General features: G+C 43.5%; 1 protein-coding gene across 1 annotated transcript in view; it reads right to left on the bottom strand.

The window, feature by feature from the left end:
* Positions 1-11,677, bottom strand: part of ARMC9 (armadillo repeat containing 9) — a 197,676-nt gene that overhangs the window by 67,929 nt on the left and 118,070 nt on the right. The gene's annotated exons all lie outside the window — the stretch shown is intronic.

Raw genomic sequence — 11,677 nt, 5'->3', positions numbered from 1 at the left:
AGGATGGTCTCGATCTCCTGACCTCGTGATCCGCCCGTCTCGGCCTCCCAAAGTGCTGGGATTACAGGCTTGAGCCACCGCGCCCGGCCGAATTTAGATCTTTATCTCACATCGCACACAAACATTAACTAACAATGGTCCTATACTTAAACACAGGAGTTAAAACAATAAAGCCCTTAGAGGGACACATAAGAGAAAATCTTTGCAATGTTGGCTTAGGCCAACGGTTTCCAACTAGGAGTAATTTTGCCTCCTAGGGGACATTTAGCAATGTCTAGAAACAGTTTTGCTTGTGACAGCCGGGCAGGAGGGTGGATTAATACTAGCATCTAATGGGCAGAGGCCATGGATGCTACTAAACACACAATAATGCATTGTACAGTGCCCCCAACAAAGAGTTACCTGGCTCAAAATGTCAGTAGTGCCAAGGCTGAGAAAGTCCGGGTTGAGCAAAAAGTTCTTAGATACAACAACAAAAGCATAGACCATAAATGAAAAAATAAAAAAGATAAACTACACTTCATCAAAATAAAAAACTTTTACAAATCAAAAGACACTATTAGGAAAATGACCCAGCGTAGCAGCTCACACCTGTAATCCCAGCACTTTGGGAGGCCGAGGCGGGCAGATCAGCTGAGGTCAGGAGTTTGAGACCAGCCTGACCAACACGGTGAAACCCCATCTCTACTAAAAATACAAAATTAGCTGGGCGTGGTGGCACACGCCTGTAATCCCAGCTACTCGGGAGGGTGAGGCAGGAGAATAGCTTGAACCCACAAGGCACAGGTTGTAGTGAGCCGAGACTGCGCCATCACACTCCAGCCTGGGCGATAAGAGCCAAACTCTGTCTCAAAAAAAAAAAGAAAAGAAAAGATGGCCAGTGTGGTGGCTCATGCCTGTAATCCCAGCACTTTGGGAGGCCAAGGCGGGAAGATTACCTTGAGCCCAGAAGTTTAAGACCACCCTGGGCAACATAGTGGGACCCTGTGCTACCAAAAAAAGAAAATAGCTAGAAGTGGTGGCACACACCTGTAGTTCCAGCTACTCAAGGAGGCTGAGGTGGTAGGATCCCTTGAGCAAAGGAGGTGGAAGTTGCAGTGAGCTGTGATTGCACCACTGCACTCCAGCCTGGGTGACAAGAGTGACACCCTGTCTTAAACAAACAAAAAAAGAAAATGAAAACACTAGATATAAAATGTCCAGGAAAGGCAAATTAGATCTAGAGACAGGAGCAGATTAGTGGCTACCTGGGGTTTGTGGGGGTGGGAGACCCAGGCAAGGGGTGACTACAAATGTGTACAAGGGAACTTTTTGGGGTGAAGATAATGTTTTAAAATTGAATTGTGGAGATGGTAGCACAACTCTATAAATTTACTAAAATTGATTGAATTATACATTTACTTAAAACAGATGAATTTTATGGTATATAAATTATACCCTCAATAAAGCTGTCAAAAACATGAACACACTAAATAAATACTCCAATCAAAGGCAGATTGTCAGACTGGATTAAAAAAGCAAAAGCCAGCTATATCCTGTCTACAAGAGAAGTACTTTGTATTAAAAGACACGAATAGGTTGAAAGTAAAAGAATAAAACATGCCACGCAAACCGTAAGCATGAGAGAGCTGAAGTGGCGAAGTGGCTATGTTAATATCGGACAGACCAAATATTCTAGAGACATTATTAGAGACAAAGGACATTTCATGGTGATAAAAGGCCAGCACTGTTGGATGACAGAATTACAAACATATATGCTTAAAGCAAACAAATTCCACAACAGATGAACCCAAAACGGACAGAATTGAAAGGGAAAATAGGCACATTCACAACTTAGTTGGAGATTTCTATACTCCTCTCTTAGTAACTGGTAGAACGAGTAAACAGAAAAATCACTAAGGATTATAGAATAGACCTGGGCATATAACAGGTGCTTGATACATATTTGTTAAATAGGTGAATTTCAGCCAAGTCAGTTTTTACAAGATTCCCAGAGCTTGATCCACTTGGGTGCACTAGGGGGAAACAGAAAAGCAACTCTGAACTGAACGCGTACTATACACTCTGCTCAGGACAATATACAGACTAGTTCATTGAGTCCTTACAATATGACTTTTTTGTTGTTAGAAAAATGACAACGTTTCTGAAATTAAGAACTCAGGCTAGAGCATGGTAAGGCCAGGGTACTATAAGACTGAAATAGCCAGTTGGCTTTTCCCACTTAGTAAGGTCCAACATAAATGTCAGTTTTGATCACGAAAACTCTAACTTCAATTGGAAAAAAAAATCTTAGATTTTGAAAAAAAAAAAAAACCAAAAAAAAAAAGGGTGTGTGAAACCCTAAAAGGTTGTTTTGCACACAGACTATCTTCAAATGGTTTGTCCTGAGAAGAGTCTCCCTGTAGCAGACTGTTTAACAGCCACAAACTCCTGCCATCCCAGCAAGCACATCCTTTTGCTATGTGGCTTTGCCACTCTTCTCATGCAGGGAAGGGTCTATTTTTCTAACCCCTTGAGTCTGGGCTGGCCTTGTGACTTTGACAGTAGGATGTAGCAGAACTGAGGCCCTGAGAATTCTGGAGCCTCAGCCTCAAGAGGACTGGAAGCTTCCAACTTCAACCTCTTGGAACTCAGATGCCCAGTTCCAACTCACTGGAGGAGTGAAGTCACGTGGTGGAGAACTGAGGCACTGCACTGCCAGCCTGACCAGCTGCCAGACTACCTTGCACCTTCTGGCCCAGCTGACATCCAGCCAAATGCAGCTACATGAGTAAGTCCAGGTGAAACCAGCAGGGGACCTGCCCAGCCAACCCACAGAATTGGGAGGAAAATATTTTTGTTTTTTAAGCCGCTAAGATTTGGGGTAGATTTTGGGGGTGAGCATTTGCTCACCCCATAACATTGATCAAATGAGCCAGACACATGAGTATATCATACTGAATAACTCCATTTATACAAATTTCAAGAAGAGGGCAAGAACTTGAGGGGTTGGTGGTGTCTGAATTACATAAGTATATGCACTTTGTGAAAATTCTCCAGGCTGGGATTGGGTGAATCTGCCTTCTTACATTCCTCTGAAAAGATTCTCTGCAGAAAGCAACCATCAGAACCCCTGCACAATGTTCTTTTTTTTTTTTTTTTTTGAGACAGAGTCTTACTTTGTCGCCCATGTTAGAGTGTAGTGGCACGATCTCCACTCACTGCAACCTCCACCTCCCACATTCAAGCAATTCTCATGCCTCAGCCTCCCGAGTAGCTGGGATTACAGGTGCCCGCCACCACACCTGGCTAATTTTAGTATTTTTAGTAGAGATAGGGTTTCACCATGTTGGCCAGACTGGTCTCAAACTCCTGACCTCAAGTGATCCACCTGCCTTGTCCTCCCAAATTGCTGGGATTATAGGCATGAGCCACTGCGCCCGGTAGAACCCCTGCACAATGTTCTATATGGGCCACGTGCTCAGTCAGCAAATACCTACCCCACCACTGGTATGTGCCAAGTGCTGTGCCAGTGGGGAGCCTCTGGAGAACCACACTGATATGGCCCTGTCTCAGCAGCACTTACAATTCACTAACACAGAATAAAAGGCAGTGTGAATAGCAGCAAGAGAAAAAAAAAAATGAATCCACCAGGAAAGAGATATGAAATGCCAGAAAGTAGCACACAGCCGGCTGCAAAGTGAGCTGCATAGCAAATTCTCTGCAGTGTCCCTCCCCACACAGCAACATTAACTTTCACTATGCTTCTGTCTTTTTCTATTTCTATTTTTATTTTTTTGAGACACAGTCTCGCTCTGTCACCCAGGCTGGGGCGCGGTGGCACAATTTCAGCTCTCTGCAGCCTCAACCTCCTGGGCTCAAGCGATCTTCCCATCTCAGCCTCCCGAGTAGCTGGGACTACAGTTATGCACCAGCACACTCGGCTAATTTTTAAATTTTTTGTAGAGATGAGGTCTCACTATGTTGCCCAGGCTGGTCTCAAACTATAGGACTCAAGCGATCCTCCCACCTCAGCCTCCGAAAGTGCTGGGATTATAAGAAGGAGCCACTGCCTGGCCTGCTTTTCTGTCTTTCTATTTTAAGTGAACTTACTCTGCTTTTCCCCTTCAAGATTTGACTGCCCCTAGCAGCAGATCACAGCTGCACTTTTTGTTTTCTTTTGAGATGGAGTTTCACTCTTGTTGCCCAGCCTGGAGTGCAATGGCGCGATCTCGGCTCACTGCAACCTCCGTTCCCCTACCCCCAGGTTCAAGTGATTCTCCTGCCTCAGCCTCCAAAGTAGCTGGGATTACAAGCATGCACCACCACGCCTCGCTTATTTTTAGTAGAGACGGAGTTTCTCCATGTTGGTCAGGCTGGTCGCGAACTCCCAACCTCAGGTGATCTGCCTACCTCGGCCTCCCAAAGTGCTGGGATTACAGGCGTGAGCCATTGCACCTGGCCCATAGCTTAACTTTAATACACCATGCCTAACAAATGCTTAATGAATGACTATCAGTTACGTATCCTAGTCATTCCGCTAAACCGAGTATGGTGCATTGCTCATTTGCTCACTATTAATAGAAAATTGCTTCTATGTTTTCTATAACAGACATGCTCCATATTTTATATAACATGGATGGCACACAGAATTTAGATATAAAATGGCTCAGTTTGAGTAAACAGACCCTGGGCTCTTAAAACCAAGCAGTGATGCAAACCAAGAACCTTGGTCAGGATAGCATAAGACTGAAATAATTAGTTGGCTTTTCCCACTTGCTAAGGTTCAGCAAGACATCTATGCACTAGATGCCTCGAATTCTGAAGCTGGAAGGAATAGCAGGCCATACACATTTTTTCTCCGGTCATATCTCTAGACCCAGACACTAAACGTTTCATATTTGAATACCAAGTGATAGTGATTTGAACAAATGGATAGAAATATATTTATTAAAGATTGTAAAATGAAATAATGCAGAATGCATTTAAGTTATTTATCAAATAATGAAAAACTAGAAATATGCTTCACTACATAAAATGTACTATCATTCCAAAATTCTGTGGTAACAGAAAAAACTCATACACTGCTTTGGTAAAATTTCTAAAAAATCAGATAAGAGAGAAAATCTTTTCTGTACCTGTTTCCAAGGCAACCGATGTTGGACAAATAGGGTTTATAAATGCCTAGGAATCATGAGGTGTCTACAAGCCCTCACCTTGTTTTGAGCCATCGGATGTCTATTTCCATAGAAACCAGAGTGGAAATGAGGGCAGCAGCCATGAGTCAGCCTGCTGGGTGGTGCATCCCAGCCAGGGTCTGAGAGCACAGGAGCCGTGTTGCAGAAATAAACGAATTTAGAAGCTGAAAAGGTACCAGAAAAAAGCAAAAGCCTTAATTGGGAAACACTGGTTTCTTTATTGACTTGGTTAAATAATGGAAAGGTCCGGCAAGTAACACAGACATAAGACAGACGCTTCTTTACTCATTAGGTAACAGGGATTAGAAGCGTAGCCTGCACCACGCCCAGCAAGCTGGCCACGATGGGTGACCCATCAGAGGTGACTGATTCATGGAGAGCAGCTAGCCTCTGGCTCTCTGGACATGCACCCGGAAGCAGCTTCAAGTGGGTCCACAATCTCACAGGTCACGTGTGAAGGTGGCCGATGAGAAAGGAGGCCCCAAACCTTCAACAGTATGTCTCTGCGTATGGAATGCAAAGTCACCTGGAGGAAGGCTAGTCAGGAAATGTCTGGTTCTATGCCCCATCATTTTCTGTTCTAGCCACATCATCTTGTTGTGCCTCCTGACACGTGCAAAATCTAGTTTCACTCTACGCGTGTTCTGCTCCCACCCCCAGCCTGTGCTCCCCATTTTGTTAATGGCGCCGCCATCCTCCCAGCTACCTAGGGTCCAAAGTTACCAGCCTTCAGTTGCTCACGTCACGCCCTGTGAGTTCCCAACTCCTGCAGGTCCCACCTCCAGGAGCACCCTCTGCCATTGGCCAAGCTCAGCCCCACTCCCGCTGCAGCCTGCAGGCTCTCACGCCAGCCTGGGTTTAAACCTCTGTCCCACCAGCTACTGCCTTGGGACCCTAGACAAGTTTCTGAACCTCTCTGAACTTATTCATAAAATGAGGCTAAGAATAGCACCCAGCTGGCAGAAGGGTGAGGGGAATACACGGGAGAAAGTCAGGGAAGCTTTTCGCCCATGCCTGTACACGGAAGCACTCGGAAAATACTGGCTGTGTCATCACACTGAGCTCTTCGGGTCCCCAGTGAACTTGAACACTGACATCAGAGTAGTCTTCTGAAGGCATGGCTCTGCTCACATCTCTTGGGCTCACAAATCTTCAGTGAGTGTCCATTCTTTACTGTCTGGCTCCAATTCACCCTTCCAGCTTTGTCTCCCACCCTTGCCCTCCACACTCCCTGAGCTGTGGCCAAAGTGAACCCCCTTGGTTAGCATCAGGCTGGTGCCTTGGTTCCTGCTGCTCCTCAGCTGGCATGTCCCACCTGCGCTGCAACTTCAGTCTGGAACCTACGCTTGAACACCTCTCTTATTTGCTAAGGTTCTTCCTTTAGTTTTTAACAAAAGTTCCTTTTGAAAGACTCCAGCCTTTGTCAATCGGGCTGATTAACAAGGGGAGCAATGTCAACGTGATGGCCAGATGCCTGGTGGCAGTCAACTGTCCCTGCTCTGGAACCCGGGTGACAGCAATGATGGAATGAAGGAAGTGGGAAAACCAAGAAGGGGGGTTTGGGGCCATGTAAGGTCCCTGGAACTCCTTCAGGCCCAGAGCCCATTTCTGAGAGGAGAGGGAGATGAGACTAGAATGTTCGGTGCAGCCAGGCAGTGGAGGCCTCATGTTTTAGCCATGTCTTCCATTCCCTCTATGCTGGTGTTTTGATATCTGGAGCCTGCCTGGCCCTGGAGGGACTGCCCCTTCCACAACTAGTCAGTTCTTAGGAATATTAAAACATTTGCCCCCAGGTGTGCTTTCCAAATACAAATCAACCAATCCAGAGCTCACACCCCAACCATCTCCTTTATTGGGTTCTCACACACCTGGCCACTATCCACCTGCCCTAATCACCACAGGGCTAGGTGCCAGACAAGTAGGGAAAGCCCCCTTGCTCGAGAGCCCACTGAAATTCATCCAAACGAAACAATCCTCAGCATGCTTATGCCACCTTGCCTATACTTTCCCCCTCTCTCGGCCTCTTGCCCCACCCTAGTGCTTCCTTGCGTGGCTCCCTGTGGCGTGGCACGCCCCTGCCTCTGGGGCACTGTGAGCAGCCAACTGTCTTTTCCACGGAGCAGAGCTGTTCCCAGGCAAAATCGAGATGGAGAGGGGAGAACACCAGAGCAAGGGAAAGGAAAACCAGGGGCACCTTGAGGTTTGTACTGGGGCCCTCTGGAGAGGCACTCTCAGAGGAACTCCATGCTCCAGCCCTGAGCACCCTCCTTGGGCCACACACCCTGGAGCTCCACATCTGTGCTAAGGCCACCTGCAGCTCTGGTCAAGAAGGGAAGGAGGAATAAGATTATAAAACTCGCTTTGTGTTAAGCTTCACTGTCACTTCCCCTGTTGTTCAACACTCACTGCCCAGTTCCGTTGTGTGGATTAGGAGTCCTGTGTCGTTTTTCATTGTCTCCTTGCCTCGGTTCTTTTTTTTTTTAAATCCTTGCCTGAGTTCTCAGTCCTCACTTGGAAGATCTTGTTTCTCTTGATGAGTTGGACAATTGGCTCGTTTCTATCTTGTTTAGCCCATCTGCTCGGATTTAACTTCTTGCTCTCAAGATGTACACAAATTCCATGACCCTGTCCAGCCAGTTCTGACTGCACTTTGTTGGATCTGTCATGTCGTGTTTCATTACAATTCCATTGTAGCACTAATGTGACCAACAACCACATTCTTCTATTTCTTGTCTTAAATTCGAAGAAAAGTATTAATTTGGCCACTGTACTGTTCTAACTCTACCAATTAGCTTCTTCAAATGATTCATATTTGAATTTATTCACACTGGATTATTCTCCAAATGATTCTGGATATTAAAAAGGTGGCAATGACTCAAGTCTTTATGTATCAGGTATTTAAATTAGATTTGAAGCACAGTATAAAAAGGCCTCAAAACAATGGAGACATACTATGCTCATGGAATAAAAATCTTAAATTGATTTATAGATTTAATGTAGTCCCAATCAAAATCCCAACTAGTGGCAAGAAGGAGGGAAGTAATAAGGGAGGGAAAGTTCTCTGACTCATGGAAGGGAGGAATCTATTCCAAAGAAGCTGGATGAAACTGCAAATAAAGAATAAATATAATGAAAGCTATCTTTCCCTCAGTTTTATAGATGTCAATAATTTACCTTATTGTAACTTACATAACAGAATATATTTGACTATGTCAGTTAAGTTGGAGTGTAAATGTCAGTTAAGTTGAAGTGCAATTTTGAGACCAACCATTCAGAGTTTAATGAAAAAGAATTTGACTATTTAAACAAGATGAGTTTGTTTAAATATTGATGAGTGATGAGTTTATTTAAATCGTGATGAGTTCTTCAAAAGTGAGAAATTGAACATTTGTTTTTTATCACTTTTCAAACTAGAAATTAAAAAGCCACTGTAGCTGTATGATGAGTAGACAGGAACCCTCTCTACTATTTTTTTTTCCTGTAAATCTAAAATTATTCTTCCCCAATCACCCAAAATTTTAAAACACAGCCAGTAAAGAACCTTGCAGCATAGGTAAGTTATATTGCCTTCGCTAGAGAAACACACACAACAGCCTTGTACAGTTGCCACTGTTGAATGCCTGCTGGATGGAAAGTTAGTAAAAGAAATCACAGTAGTGTCACGTTCTAATGAAACAATAGCCTGTTGAATTAAAGATTAAGCTGCAAGCATGAATGCTAAGTTAATATCCCATCTGCAGAACTACACCTGGATTCGTTATTTTGCTTGTAATCTTCCAGTATCAAGAGTCACTAATCACAAAGATCTTTTATGTAAATACTTGGCAACGAAGCACAAGTAATACTGGTTGAAATATTTAAAGTGTTGGATGCTTTATTGACTTTCACGGTTTATCCTGGAACAAATGCATTGACATTTGCACTCATGATACAAAAGCAATGATGGGTAAAACCACTGGTGCCTTAGCACAAACCAAGGCAGTGATCTCAAACTCTAGCAGCAGTCACCGTATTTCACCACAGATAGATAGATGATGAATGACAAGTAGATAGAGTTTCATTTAAGGCTGTCCTTGATGAAGTGGTAGGAATTAATTTTATTAACTCTCAACCCTTATGGCCCATCTTTTGAAATGTACAAGCCGATAAAGCAGTTCCACTATACTAAAGCAGGATGGTTACCTTCAGGAAAGGGATTGTGAGATTAAGCTGCAAGCCACTTTTTTCAAGGAATACCATTTTCATTTGAAAGAGTAACTGACAGACAGACTATGGTTATTTAGACTTAAGTATATGGCAAATGTTTTCTCAAAAATTATTGAAGTGAGCCTGTCACTTTAAGGAAAACAACCGATAGTATTTGTTAGCAATAATACGATTTAAACTTTCAAGAAAAAATGAGAATTTTGAGAAACCTATATCTGCCATTGTGAGCTCAGTAGCTTCCCAATACCTAAAGGCTTTTCTGATGCTACTGGTGTTGATATTAACTAATACACAATGTCTGATGTTGTATAATAAAATGTATCAACATTTGGGGCTGGGCGCAGTGGCTCAAACCTGTAATCCCAGCACTTTGGGAAGATGAGGTGGGTGGATCACCTGAGGTCAGGAGTTCAAGACCAGCCTGGCCAATATAGTGAAGCCTTGTCTCTACTAAAAATACAAAAAATTAGTCAGGCGTGGTGGCACATGCCTGTAATCCCAGCTACTTGGGAGGCTGAGGCAAAAGAATCACTTGAACCCAGGAGGTGGAGGTTGCAGTGAACCGAGAGATTGCACCATTGCACTCCAGCCTGGGCGAGAGAGCAAGACTCCGTCTCAAACAAACAAACAAACAAACAAAAAATTTGGAAAAACTATAAAACTTGGTAAGCCAATATTTTCCAAATGATCAATCAATTACAATACAACATCCTGCATGGGTAAAAGAGCTATCGAAAATGTGAAACAGGCAGGATGTCCATAGAAATTGGGAAGTATGAAAAGCAATATAATAATAATTATTATTATAGTTATATGATTATTATATTATTATTATTATTTTGAGACAGAGTCTTTCTCTGTTGCCAGGCTGGGAGTGCAGTAGTGCGATCTTGCTCACTGCAACCTCTGCCTTCTGGGTTCAAGCAATTTTCCTGCCTCTGCTTCCTGAGTAGCTGGGACTACAGGCGTGTGCCACCACACCCAGCTAACTTTTCTATTTTTAGTAGAGATGGGGGTCACCATGTTGGCCAGGATGGTCTTGATCTCTTGACCTGGTGATCCATCCACCTTGGCCTCCCAAAGTGCTGGGATTACAGGCGTGAGCCACCATGCCTGGCCATAATTATTTTTCTGAGACACAGTCTCACTTAGTTGCCCAGTCTGGAGTGCAATGGCGCAATCTCGGTTCGCTGCAACCTCCACCTCCCAGGTTCAAGCAATTATCATGCCTCAGTCTCTAAGTAGTTGGGATTACAAGCGTGCACCAGCCACACCTGGCTAATTTTTGTATTTTAGTAGAGACGGGGTTTCATCATATTGGCCAGGCTGGTCTTGAACTCCTGGCATCAGGTGATCTACCGGCCTTGGCCTCCCAAAATGCTGAGATTACAGGCATGAGCAACCGCACTCGGCCTGAAAATCAATATAATTAAATACACCATATCAATAGTATGAAAGGGAAAAAAACAAAGAATGATCATCTCATATGATGAAGAAAAAGCATTTAACAAAACCCAACACTCAGCAAAGCAGCAACAGAGGGAAACTTTCTGAATCTTATAATGAGATCTATGAAAAAATCCCAGCTAATATCGTACTAGATGGAGAAAGATTGAAAACGTCCACTGTAAGATCAGGAACAAGCGAAAGATGCCTACTCTCTCCACTTCTATTCAGCATTGTACTAGAGGCTCTAGCCAGGGCAATTAGGCAAGGCAAGAAAATAAAGGATAGGTAGATGGAAAAGGAAGTAAAATGATCTCTATTCACAGATGACACAGTCTTGTTATACACAGAATCCTAAGCAATCCACACCAAAACAAAACAAAACAAAAAAACCCAAACAAATCCAAAACCCACAACAAACAAAAAACTCTTTGAGCTAATAAATTCAGTAAGGTTGTAGGATACAAGATCAATATTCTAAAATCAATTGTATTTCTATACATTAGCACATCTAATTATTAGGGAACAATCAGAAAATCGAATTAACAAAATGCAAAATAGATTATTGATCTTAATTATTATTGATTTTAATTAACAAGATAAAAATGATTATTTATTTATTTATTTGAGATGGAGTCTCACTCTGTCACCCAGGTTGGAATGTAGTGGTGTGATCTTGGCTCACTGCAATGTCTGCATCCCGGGTTCAAGCGATTCTCCTGCCTCAGCCTCCCGAGTAGCTGGGATTACAGGTGCCCGCCACCACACCTGGCTAATTTTAGTATTTTTAGTAGAGATAGGGTTTCACCATGTTGGCCAGACTGGTCTCAAACTCCTGACCTCAAGTG

The sequence above is a fragment of the Colobus angolensis genome, unplaced genomic scaffold (genome assembly GCF_000951035.1).
Source record: "Colobus angolensis palliatus isolate OR3802 unplaced genomic scaffold, Cang.pa_1.0 Scaffold33, whole genome shotgun sequence".
NCBI classification, from domain to species: domain Eukaryota; kingdom Metazoa; phylum Chordata; class Mammalia; order Primates; family Cercopithecidae; genus Colobus; species Colobus angolensis.
The sequence above is the reverse complement of the archived record's forward strand: the minus strand, read 5'-3'. Positions and strand labels throughout refer to the sequence as shown.